Raw genomic sequence first — 9042 nt, forward strand, 5'->3', positions numbered from 1 at the left:
GCCTCAAACTCAGAGATCTGCCTACCTCTACCTCCCAAGTGCTGGGATTAAAGGCGTGCACCACCACCGCCTGGCAAAGTAATAACTTTCATTGTGAAACTTCCATACACACATATAAAGTACTAGATTATATACTTATCCACTTTCTTATCACCAATTCTCTTTCTCTTTTACATCCTTGTCTTTCCTTAATATTCCTATCACCTTTCCTCCTAAATTGCACTTATGTGAGAAACCCTGCCTTCTTACATTTCCCATGATGGTCTACAGTTTCATTGTATTAAAACAGCTATTTTAAATATCAACTACCTCATCACTGCTTTCCGTGATGCTAAAAGGCCGTACTGCGGGGTCTGTAGGATAATTGCTTCTCAGGTTCTGACTCTGTTAGAGCTCAGCTACTCCTTCATTGCTGCTCCTTCTGTTCCCTGTTCTTCACACTCACATAATCCAAATCCTCTATATCCCCAAATAAATTGCTTTTCCTTAAATAAATGCCACCCCTTTGTTTGAATTACTTTGTCCATCATTTTTAAACTTTCAACCTCTTTCCAAATCTGATTTAATTTACAGCATTTCCCAAATAACTTAACCACCCAAATTACTATTTAATTTGCTACTCAATATGTTAATACATATTGTGATATTAATATATCACACAGAAAAAGATACACAAGAACAATTCACTGTTTTTAAGACCTATTTCCTAATATCTTGAAGAAAAAAGTGTTATTGTATGTGATGTCAATTGAAACTACCAGTGTGTGAAAGACGCTATAATCATCATGACATTGGTATAAATATCAATAAGATATGAAGAGGAAAAGGAAGCCAAAAATAATGAAAAGTATGCTTATGTGTCGTCTCTATCTGATAAAATTTACTGTTCTTTCTCATCACCTACACAGATAATGCCGCATTCTAAAGGTTGTTATGGAGCTTGAAAAAGTAAAACACTCAAAGAACAAGCAAATTAATTCAGAACTCCTTTGAAGTATTTGTATTACTAGACTCATTTTATTTATTTCTTTATCTCAACCCTATGTTTAGACAACTTTCAGCTATCTGTACCCGAAAGACCTTAGGTAGAGAACAGAAGCAAATGAACAAATGACAGCCATTGTGTGCTTTCCAGAGAGACTTGTCTTTTATTTCTCCAAGCCCTCTCCACGGTTGCTTCAGTCTTTTAACTGGAAAGAATGAAAGGACGACAGCTCGCCTCATTTCCCTTTGAGTTTTCTGTAGTTTGTGTCAACATCACCATGGCAGGCTCTTCCTAATCCTTTTTGTTAGACAGTACAACAATGGGTTTACTTTTCCCATTCTTCATATTAACAGTGTTTTGACATTTTGCCAAAAACAGGGTGACCCTTGGCCTTTTCAAATATGGGTACTCAAAGAATCCTCTGCTACTGACCCTGGACTTACAAAAGATATGTTTAAAATGTATAATCAGGAAGATAGCCATTCATTGCTTTCACAGTCCGAGAGGGAGAGGGAGAGAGAGAGAGAGAGAGAGAGAGAGAGAGAGAGAGAGAGAGAGAGAGAGGAATGGAATGGATCATATGGGTCATGGATAATGAATGAGCTATTGAAATCAACCATACAAGAAGGATTCCCTTTTCTCTTATGGAGAAGTGGTGTTTCTGCCCTTCATCTAATTAAGTCTCACTCACAATAAGAAAGTCAATTATCTATGGAGAAGAATAAATGTCATTCCTGCACAGTGATATGAAAAGTCATAGTCATGGGGAAGTGTATGCATCTGGGGTCTTTTGGGCGATCAAGTTTACCCACTGAACAGTTTTCTAAACTCCTGCCTTTGTTAACTTTGCTAGGTTCTTTGGACACCTCGCAATGTTTGATCTTATACTACCAAATTTTGTGTCTTCTATATGGTCTGAGCATTAAACTACATATGTCTCTTTTCAAACAGCCATTTCAGCACCTATGACTGCAGAAGTCTCAAATGATCTCAGAAATCATTATAAAAATATCTTTAACCATCGTGTGATAATATACAGGCAAACATATAACTTTCCTTGTTTTAGATCTCATCTAAGAATTCTCTTTTCTCAGCTAAATCTTCACCATATGCTTTATGAAGAAAGAGGAAAATGTCTTTGGATTTGTGTAAATTTTATGAAGGATACCAACTGTCCATAAAATATTATTAAAAGCACCTCTCATCTGTTGCTATATCACATATAACCTGAATTTTCTCGGTATGCCTCTATTTCATTTACATGTTAGTTTTTGCACTTTCATTTATTCCTCTATTATCTTTGTTTTTAAATCATATCTTGACAACACATTAAGGGAAAAAAACCTAGCACTTCCCTTGAATGGATTTGACCAATAGCTAGTCCTAGCTGTATATTCTCCACTACCCTATATCCTCCCTCTGTGACTGGTTTGTGGTTTCTTGCTTGTCTGTATTCTCTCTCTTGTGCAGATATTAGCCCTGTGCTAGTTCCTGAGCCTGACTTGTTCCTTTTCCTGCCTGAAGTCTGATTGTCCCTACCTTTATCTGTGAATTCTGTTCCCAAGTATGGGTTTTGCTCTGTACTCACTGAACAGCACAGAAAGAGTTACATGGAAAAGAAATGGATACTTCACAGAAATCTTTAGCAGCTTTTTACAAGGGGTTAAGTTATTTACTTGAGCTGACTCCAACTGATCCCAAAGCAGAATTGCAAGTGCTGTCCTATCAAGAATTATCCATATGTTAGTTCCAGCATTCGTGGCAGACATTTACTGCATAGGGATGTTTTAGTGTTTTCTACACTATCATGGATTGTAAAAACAGATTACATGAGTATACAAGGAAAGAAAGGTTGGTTTTTATACTATTAAAGGCAGGTTAACAATGTGGGATGCCCCTCTGTATGCTGTGAATATGTTTTATTAACATTGGTTAATAAAGAAGTTGACTGGGTCAATAGCCAGGCAGAATATAGCTAGGCAGGAAATCCAAGCAGAGACACAGAAAAAGCAGTCAGAGTTGGAGAGATGCCAGCAGCTTCCAGAGAAGCAAGATGTGAGGAAATGCCTCAGCCACATGGCAATACATAAATTAATATAAATTGGTTAATTTAAAATATAAAATCTAGTTAGTAATAAGCCTGAGCCATCAGTCAAACAGTTTGCAACTAATATTAAACTTCAGAGTGTTTGGGAAATTGTGGGCAGGAGAGAAACCTCCATGTATAGGTTAAAAACATAACTTAAATATGTAACATGATATCACTCTTAAGTGATCTCAAAGTGCTTTATTAACCCTGCCATGAGGTTCAATAAAGGTTCCAGTCTCTTTGAATGTAAGCTGTAATTTTGAATGGTTCGTAGTGTCACACATGTTTAATCCCAGCACTCAGCAGGTAGAGCCAGACAGATCACTGAGTTCAAGGTCAACCTGGTCTAAAAAGTTAGTTCTAGTACAGCTAGGCCTACAAAGAGAAACTGTCTTGAAAACATACAAAGAAACAAAATTCCTGCAAACAACAACAAAAGAAGATATTTCTATAAAATATACCTCAGCAATTGTTTTTTTAATTTATTGTGTGTGTGCGTGTGTGTGTATGATTAGTGTACATTTATGGTGTGTATATGTAATAACTGCATATGAGTGAATCCAGGAGAATATATACAGACGCCAGAGTAGGGTATCAGACGCCTCATGCTACCACTCTCCACATTTATCCCTTGAGTCAGGGTCTCTTGCTGAACCCCGAGCTAGGATGACACCCTGCAAGCCACAACACTCCCACTGCTTCTGCTTCCCTGCAGTGATGGGGTATGGACATAAGAATAACCATTCTCTGCATTTTATGTGGATGGAAAAGATTCAGACTCAGGTCTCTGAGCTTGTTCAGCAAGCAAGCTTACCCACTGAGCCTGATCTCCGGTCACCAAAGCTTTGGTTTCTATATTCCTATTAATGACACTAAAAATAATTTTCCTTGACTGATTCAAAGACCTTACAGAAATCTTAAAGGGGGCACCTATTACACTGACTATGTTTGGACATCTGATATCATAGCTTATGTCTCACTAATATTTTCTGATGTAAAAAGGGCATGAAGAAAAAGAATTAAATTGATTGTAACGATAGACAATCTATTCCATGTGTGTTTGGCCCACAGACTCAGATAGTGAATAATGCCTATGACCACTGACAGATGAGTAGCAGCAAGTGATGACTTCTAACGATCAAGGCCATATCCTGGGGAGACATTGCTCTATGAAGGACTTGTTTTTTTTCCTTTTTAGTTGACACCTGGACACTTACTTGTTTGCTTCCTGGATCATGTATTTTTTTAAATGTGAAAATATGAAGTTGGTCTGTTTTCATGTTTTGTCGCAGGTAAGTTAGGAGGAGCAATCCATTCAGTAGTACACTACAGATGATGAATTAAGAAGGGAAATAAAGTCTGCTTGGTAACCTTTAGCACACATGGAAGCCATTAGGGAAAGTATTTGTTGGTTACTGGCATGTGTTAAAAGATTTGATGTCAGACTGTGTTGCCTCTGGGTTGGACATAAAAACTGGTTGTCAGAGATAATTGTTGATACCATAGTCATGTGATGTGGGAGGTCCTTCTGTGTATGTCTTGCTTTTATTGGTTAATGAATAAATCTGTTTTGGTGCCTCACAACTTATGTTATGAGTTCTGCTCTCTCTTGTGGAAAAGATGTGGTCAGTAGTCCTTATCAACTTAGACCATAAATCCTAATATGAATAAGCTCACCAGAATAACTATATATGGGCTGCCCATGCATGTTTCAGGATTGCAGGGCATAAAAAATGATCTTGAAAACATATCTAACATGACTATATGTTTGGCTATTATAGATGGCTATTAATCTACATTTTTAATTATACATTACATTTTTAACTGAGTCACATATGCACAATATCCCAAACGAGTAGAAACATACACATAATATAGGAAAAATAGGTTTAAATTTGTATCACTATACAAAAATCCATATCAATGTAAAATAGTTAATACTAGTAGTTGCTTTTCTGCTAAAAGTGGTTTCAATAATCTATGCCTCTAGGTGCACATTTTTCCTTTTCCCTGCACAAATAAGAATTCTTGACTGCCTGTCTTCACTGGATCTAAACAGAGGGTAACTTACCAGATCTAAATGGAGGGTGGCTTAAAGAGGCTCCAAAAACATCCAGCTTCAGTCTCTCCTCTGTGTTGTCCTATACTCCTTCAATTGCCTACATTCAAAAGGCAAGTCAATTGCCAGTAGAATTGCTTTAATAATAAGTTAATACGTCTATAAACTTAAATAGTTTTAAATCTGACTCAGAAACAGGATACGACGTTGTATTTTGCAATTAATCTTTCGTTTTGCTTTATTTCTGATTACTATCCTAGGAGAATGTGAGTGACATCTGGAAGGTGAAAGAACTTCGTGTGTTTGTGTCTGGTCATTTTTTTCTCCTTCAGTATTCATCTTTATCTCTTTGTCTTTTCCTTTGAAGGTACAGGAAAGAAGGGGAGCTTTAGAATCAAACAAGCTTATGTTCAGCCTTTAATCACATTTTTATAAAAAAAATCAATACACCTTTTTAGAATTTTAGTTCACTGGATGAAATTCAGAGATCAAAGGGTTCAGAACCTCACTACAATGGAAAATTTCCACTTCTTGCTTCAGAGACAATTCCAAGTGAAATTCATTCCCGCCCTCTGGTGGCCTCTTGGCAACATGACATCACCCTGCAAATGATTTGAGAGTCCGTAAGATTTATAACTAGTTTTTGGAGAAATCTAGAACATATTCTTTCTATACAAAAAAGATAGTTGAGAAATTTATAAAAATTATATTTGTGCAAGTGTAAATATGAATGTTGCATGTCTAAATGCTAATAAACTTGTTAGTTATGTCAGAGACTACTACTAAATCTCTCTTCCTCTCTGTCTTTAATTTTAACAAACTGTGAAACAAAAATATAAGTATGTCACTGGCCATCTCAAAAGGCCAAAGAGATGAGGCTGACATGGTGAGACAGGAATCCTGCCTTGCTGGTTACAGCCAGTCAAGCATAAGGTTACATAAATACCCCTAAAGCACTCAGACAGAAGGGCTCAAAACACACACTTTACACGCTATGCTATGAAGGGCACAAGGGCAAGTGTTAACCAGACCTTAGGCCTCATGTGTCCTCATTCTTCTCCTTGCAGTGAGAACTGGAGACTGACAATATTGAGAATGTCACACCTATTACTTTGAAAGAACACAGACACACCCAGCACAGGGGGACAAAAATCTCAGGAAAGGTTCAACAACTGAGCACCAACACTGTGAATAGGTTCACAAATCTCATAATACTCATATATATACATAGAACACTGACTCATTTATACAAGTGATGCTGTGTTGCAGGAACTCCTTCAGCCAGTAGCTTTAAGGTACCAGCCCACTTGGGCGTGGCCTCTTATACTATAAATGACTCCAGTCCTCTCTTCCAGCTGCTGGATTGGGTTCCTGTTATCCCCGTTCATGCAGAGGACTGTGATCTGTGAGTCTACCCCTAAATAAATAATCCTTTATTATACTCAGTTCTGAGCTAGTGTGGGATTTCTTTCTAGCATTCGTCTTCAATGCTGAATTTTTTTTTCAACATTCTTGTCTGGTATCCATAAATCTTCCTCTCAGCAATGACACATTCGATTTAAAGTAAAACATTCAAATTGGACTGTGAGAGCATCTTCAGCATTTTTTTTCTAACCTAATATAAGTTTCAGTGTTACTTGAAGCAATAATGTCCAGCACTGTTTAGGACATAGTTTTCAGGGTTGAGCCATGGTGAATTCTCATCAACTGCAAGGAAGAGCTGGAATCTAGATGCTCTGTGTTCATTGCGACCTCTGCACAGAGGTCAGTCCTCGCTTCTTACCTGTGGGAGAACACCTCATATATGCTCTGTATCTGGGTCAGTCCCATTATCTCACAATTAACGTTTCTGGTCAAATTTCCCTAGCAGGTTGCATAAGCAATTAATGTCTACTAAATGACCAGAACCAGCATACATTTTATATGTGTTATACATGATCTCGTCACATAGTCATTGAAACAGAGTCTAGGCAAAGCACGAATTGGGAAGATTTCAAGAGATTTGATTACAATATACACATTCCTACATACCTGCATCACGTGTCTGACTTATACAGATAGGAGTCTAATTCCCAGATTTACTGGAAGCCTGCTGGGGAGGCATGCATGACTCACCAGCTATTCTACCAATAGCTCTGAAGGAGAAGTGCTACCAGTGAGGCAAACGCTGGCTCATTACTGCTCTAAAAGACTTGGGAATGGAGTTGTAATTTTATAATCTGCTTTTTCCCATCCGGAACAAATAGCATCTACTGGTACGCACTGGTCAGACGTTTTTCATCCCTTAAATTAACCCAACATCAACACCAGGTCATCTTCACCCAAGAGGATAAACCCTGAATTATCCCTGGATTCTATTTAATCCTCTGATCCCTGATATGACAGGAGGATTCTCTTACAGCGGCTGTATTGACAGTTCAGTAAAGTGTGGGCTTTCATAAATTGACAGTTTTCCTCCTTTGAGTTCTTCTGCCATAGAGATTCAGAAATCACAAGGCCATTCTTCCCCTCACCACACTGAGCAGCTTTAACTCCGCTTCTGTTGTCTGCACTCCCATCAGACACTCCTGCATCTTTTTGTTGGAAGCCATTCTGCATCGAAAAAAGGCAGAGAAAAAGATTTGAGTCAAAGGAAGGATTTTCAGAAAGTGAGCAAAAAGAAACAGCACAGACGTGGCTTGTCAGGTCTGTCGAGGGCTCATCATTGCTTCCAAGGCACAGATGTGGACTGTCAGCTTTATCGAGGCCCTATCATTGCTCCCAAAGAAAACATCTTTCAAGATGCCTTGTGACTCATTTAGAATGACCTATATTAGGACATAACTCATTTTAACAAATGGCACACTGCATTTTTGACATCAGAGTTTACTTATTAAAATTGTATGCCATTTGCAATAGGTAGAATGGGATGTTTAAGAATCAGAGTGGGTGCTGAAAGATGTTCAGTGGATAAAGGCACTTGCTGGATCACTTATTGGCATGAGCCCTGGAACCCTCATGGTTGAAGAACAGAACTGTGTCCCCCAAGTTGCCCTCTGCCCACCCCATGGTCAGCAGAGAAGACAACTCCATTCCTCCCTCTTAGAACCAAAACTCTAGCTATGTACATGAGCAAGTCATAGAAAAACCTTGAAGGGATTAGAGAAAGAAGCAGAGGGTCTAGCAACCCACGGACATGAGAAACACTACAAGAAGGGATTCTGTGATTTCCCTTGTGACCTCCCATATTCCAGACAGGGATTGCCGAAGCCAGGTTCATAAAAGTGCCAATTGGAACAACTGTATTGGATTCCTAGAAAAGTCTAATTCTCCTAGTTAAAATGCCAAGAAAAGGGTGGCCTGATAACAGAAAACACTTTTTGGTCCTATCTAACCTGCCCTCACCTTAACAAGACATCAATGGCAAAAACATACTCTGCCCATTGAGTACTGGGGAGTGAGGGGAAGGCATATTTCCCACTGGATCAAGGGTCAGCATTCCAAGTCCTTTACTAAATGGCTTTGGTTTCTGAGCAGTTATCTGCCTGTCATTTTGTTTCCATGGAAACAAGGTGTTCTGATTCCAGAAAGGTAGAATCAATGCATCCCAAGGATGAGCTCAGTCTCATTCCTGCCCAATGTCAAAAAGCAAAGCAGAGTGAAGCTAACTTGGCAACAGTGCCAGGACTCTGTCTCATGTGGGGTTAAGAGTCCAGAGAGGAACTTTGCTTTACCTCTTCCCATTTGTCACCCAGGAGACTCCCAGGGCTTGGCTGTTGATCCACTTCTGTCCTGGTGACAAAGGGTCAGAGAGGCCTGTACATATGGTGTGGGAAGTCCTTCTGTATTTGTGTTGCTTTTATTGGTTAATGAATAAAGAAGCTGCTTTTGGCCAATGGCTCAGCTGAATATAGCCAAGCTGGAATATAT

The sequence above is a fragment of the Alexandromys fortis genome, unplaced genomic scaffold, assembly GCF_014885135.2.
Source record: "Alexandromys fortis isolate MF-2015 unplaced genomic scaffold, M_Fortis_MF-2015_v1.1 scaffold_179, whole genome shotgun sequence".
Taxonomy (NCBI): domain Eukaryota; kingdom Metazoa; phylum Chordata; class Mammalia; order Rodentia; family Cricetidae; genus Alexandromys; species Alexandromys fortis.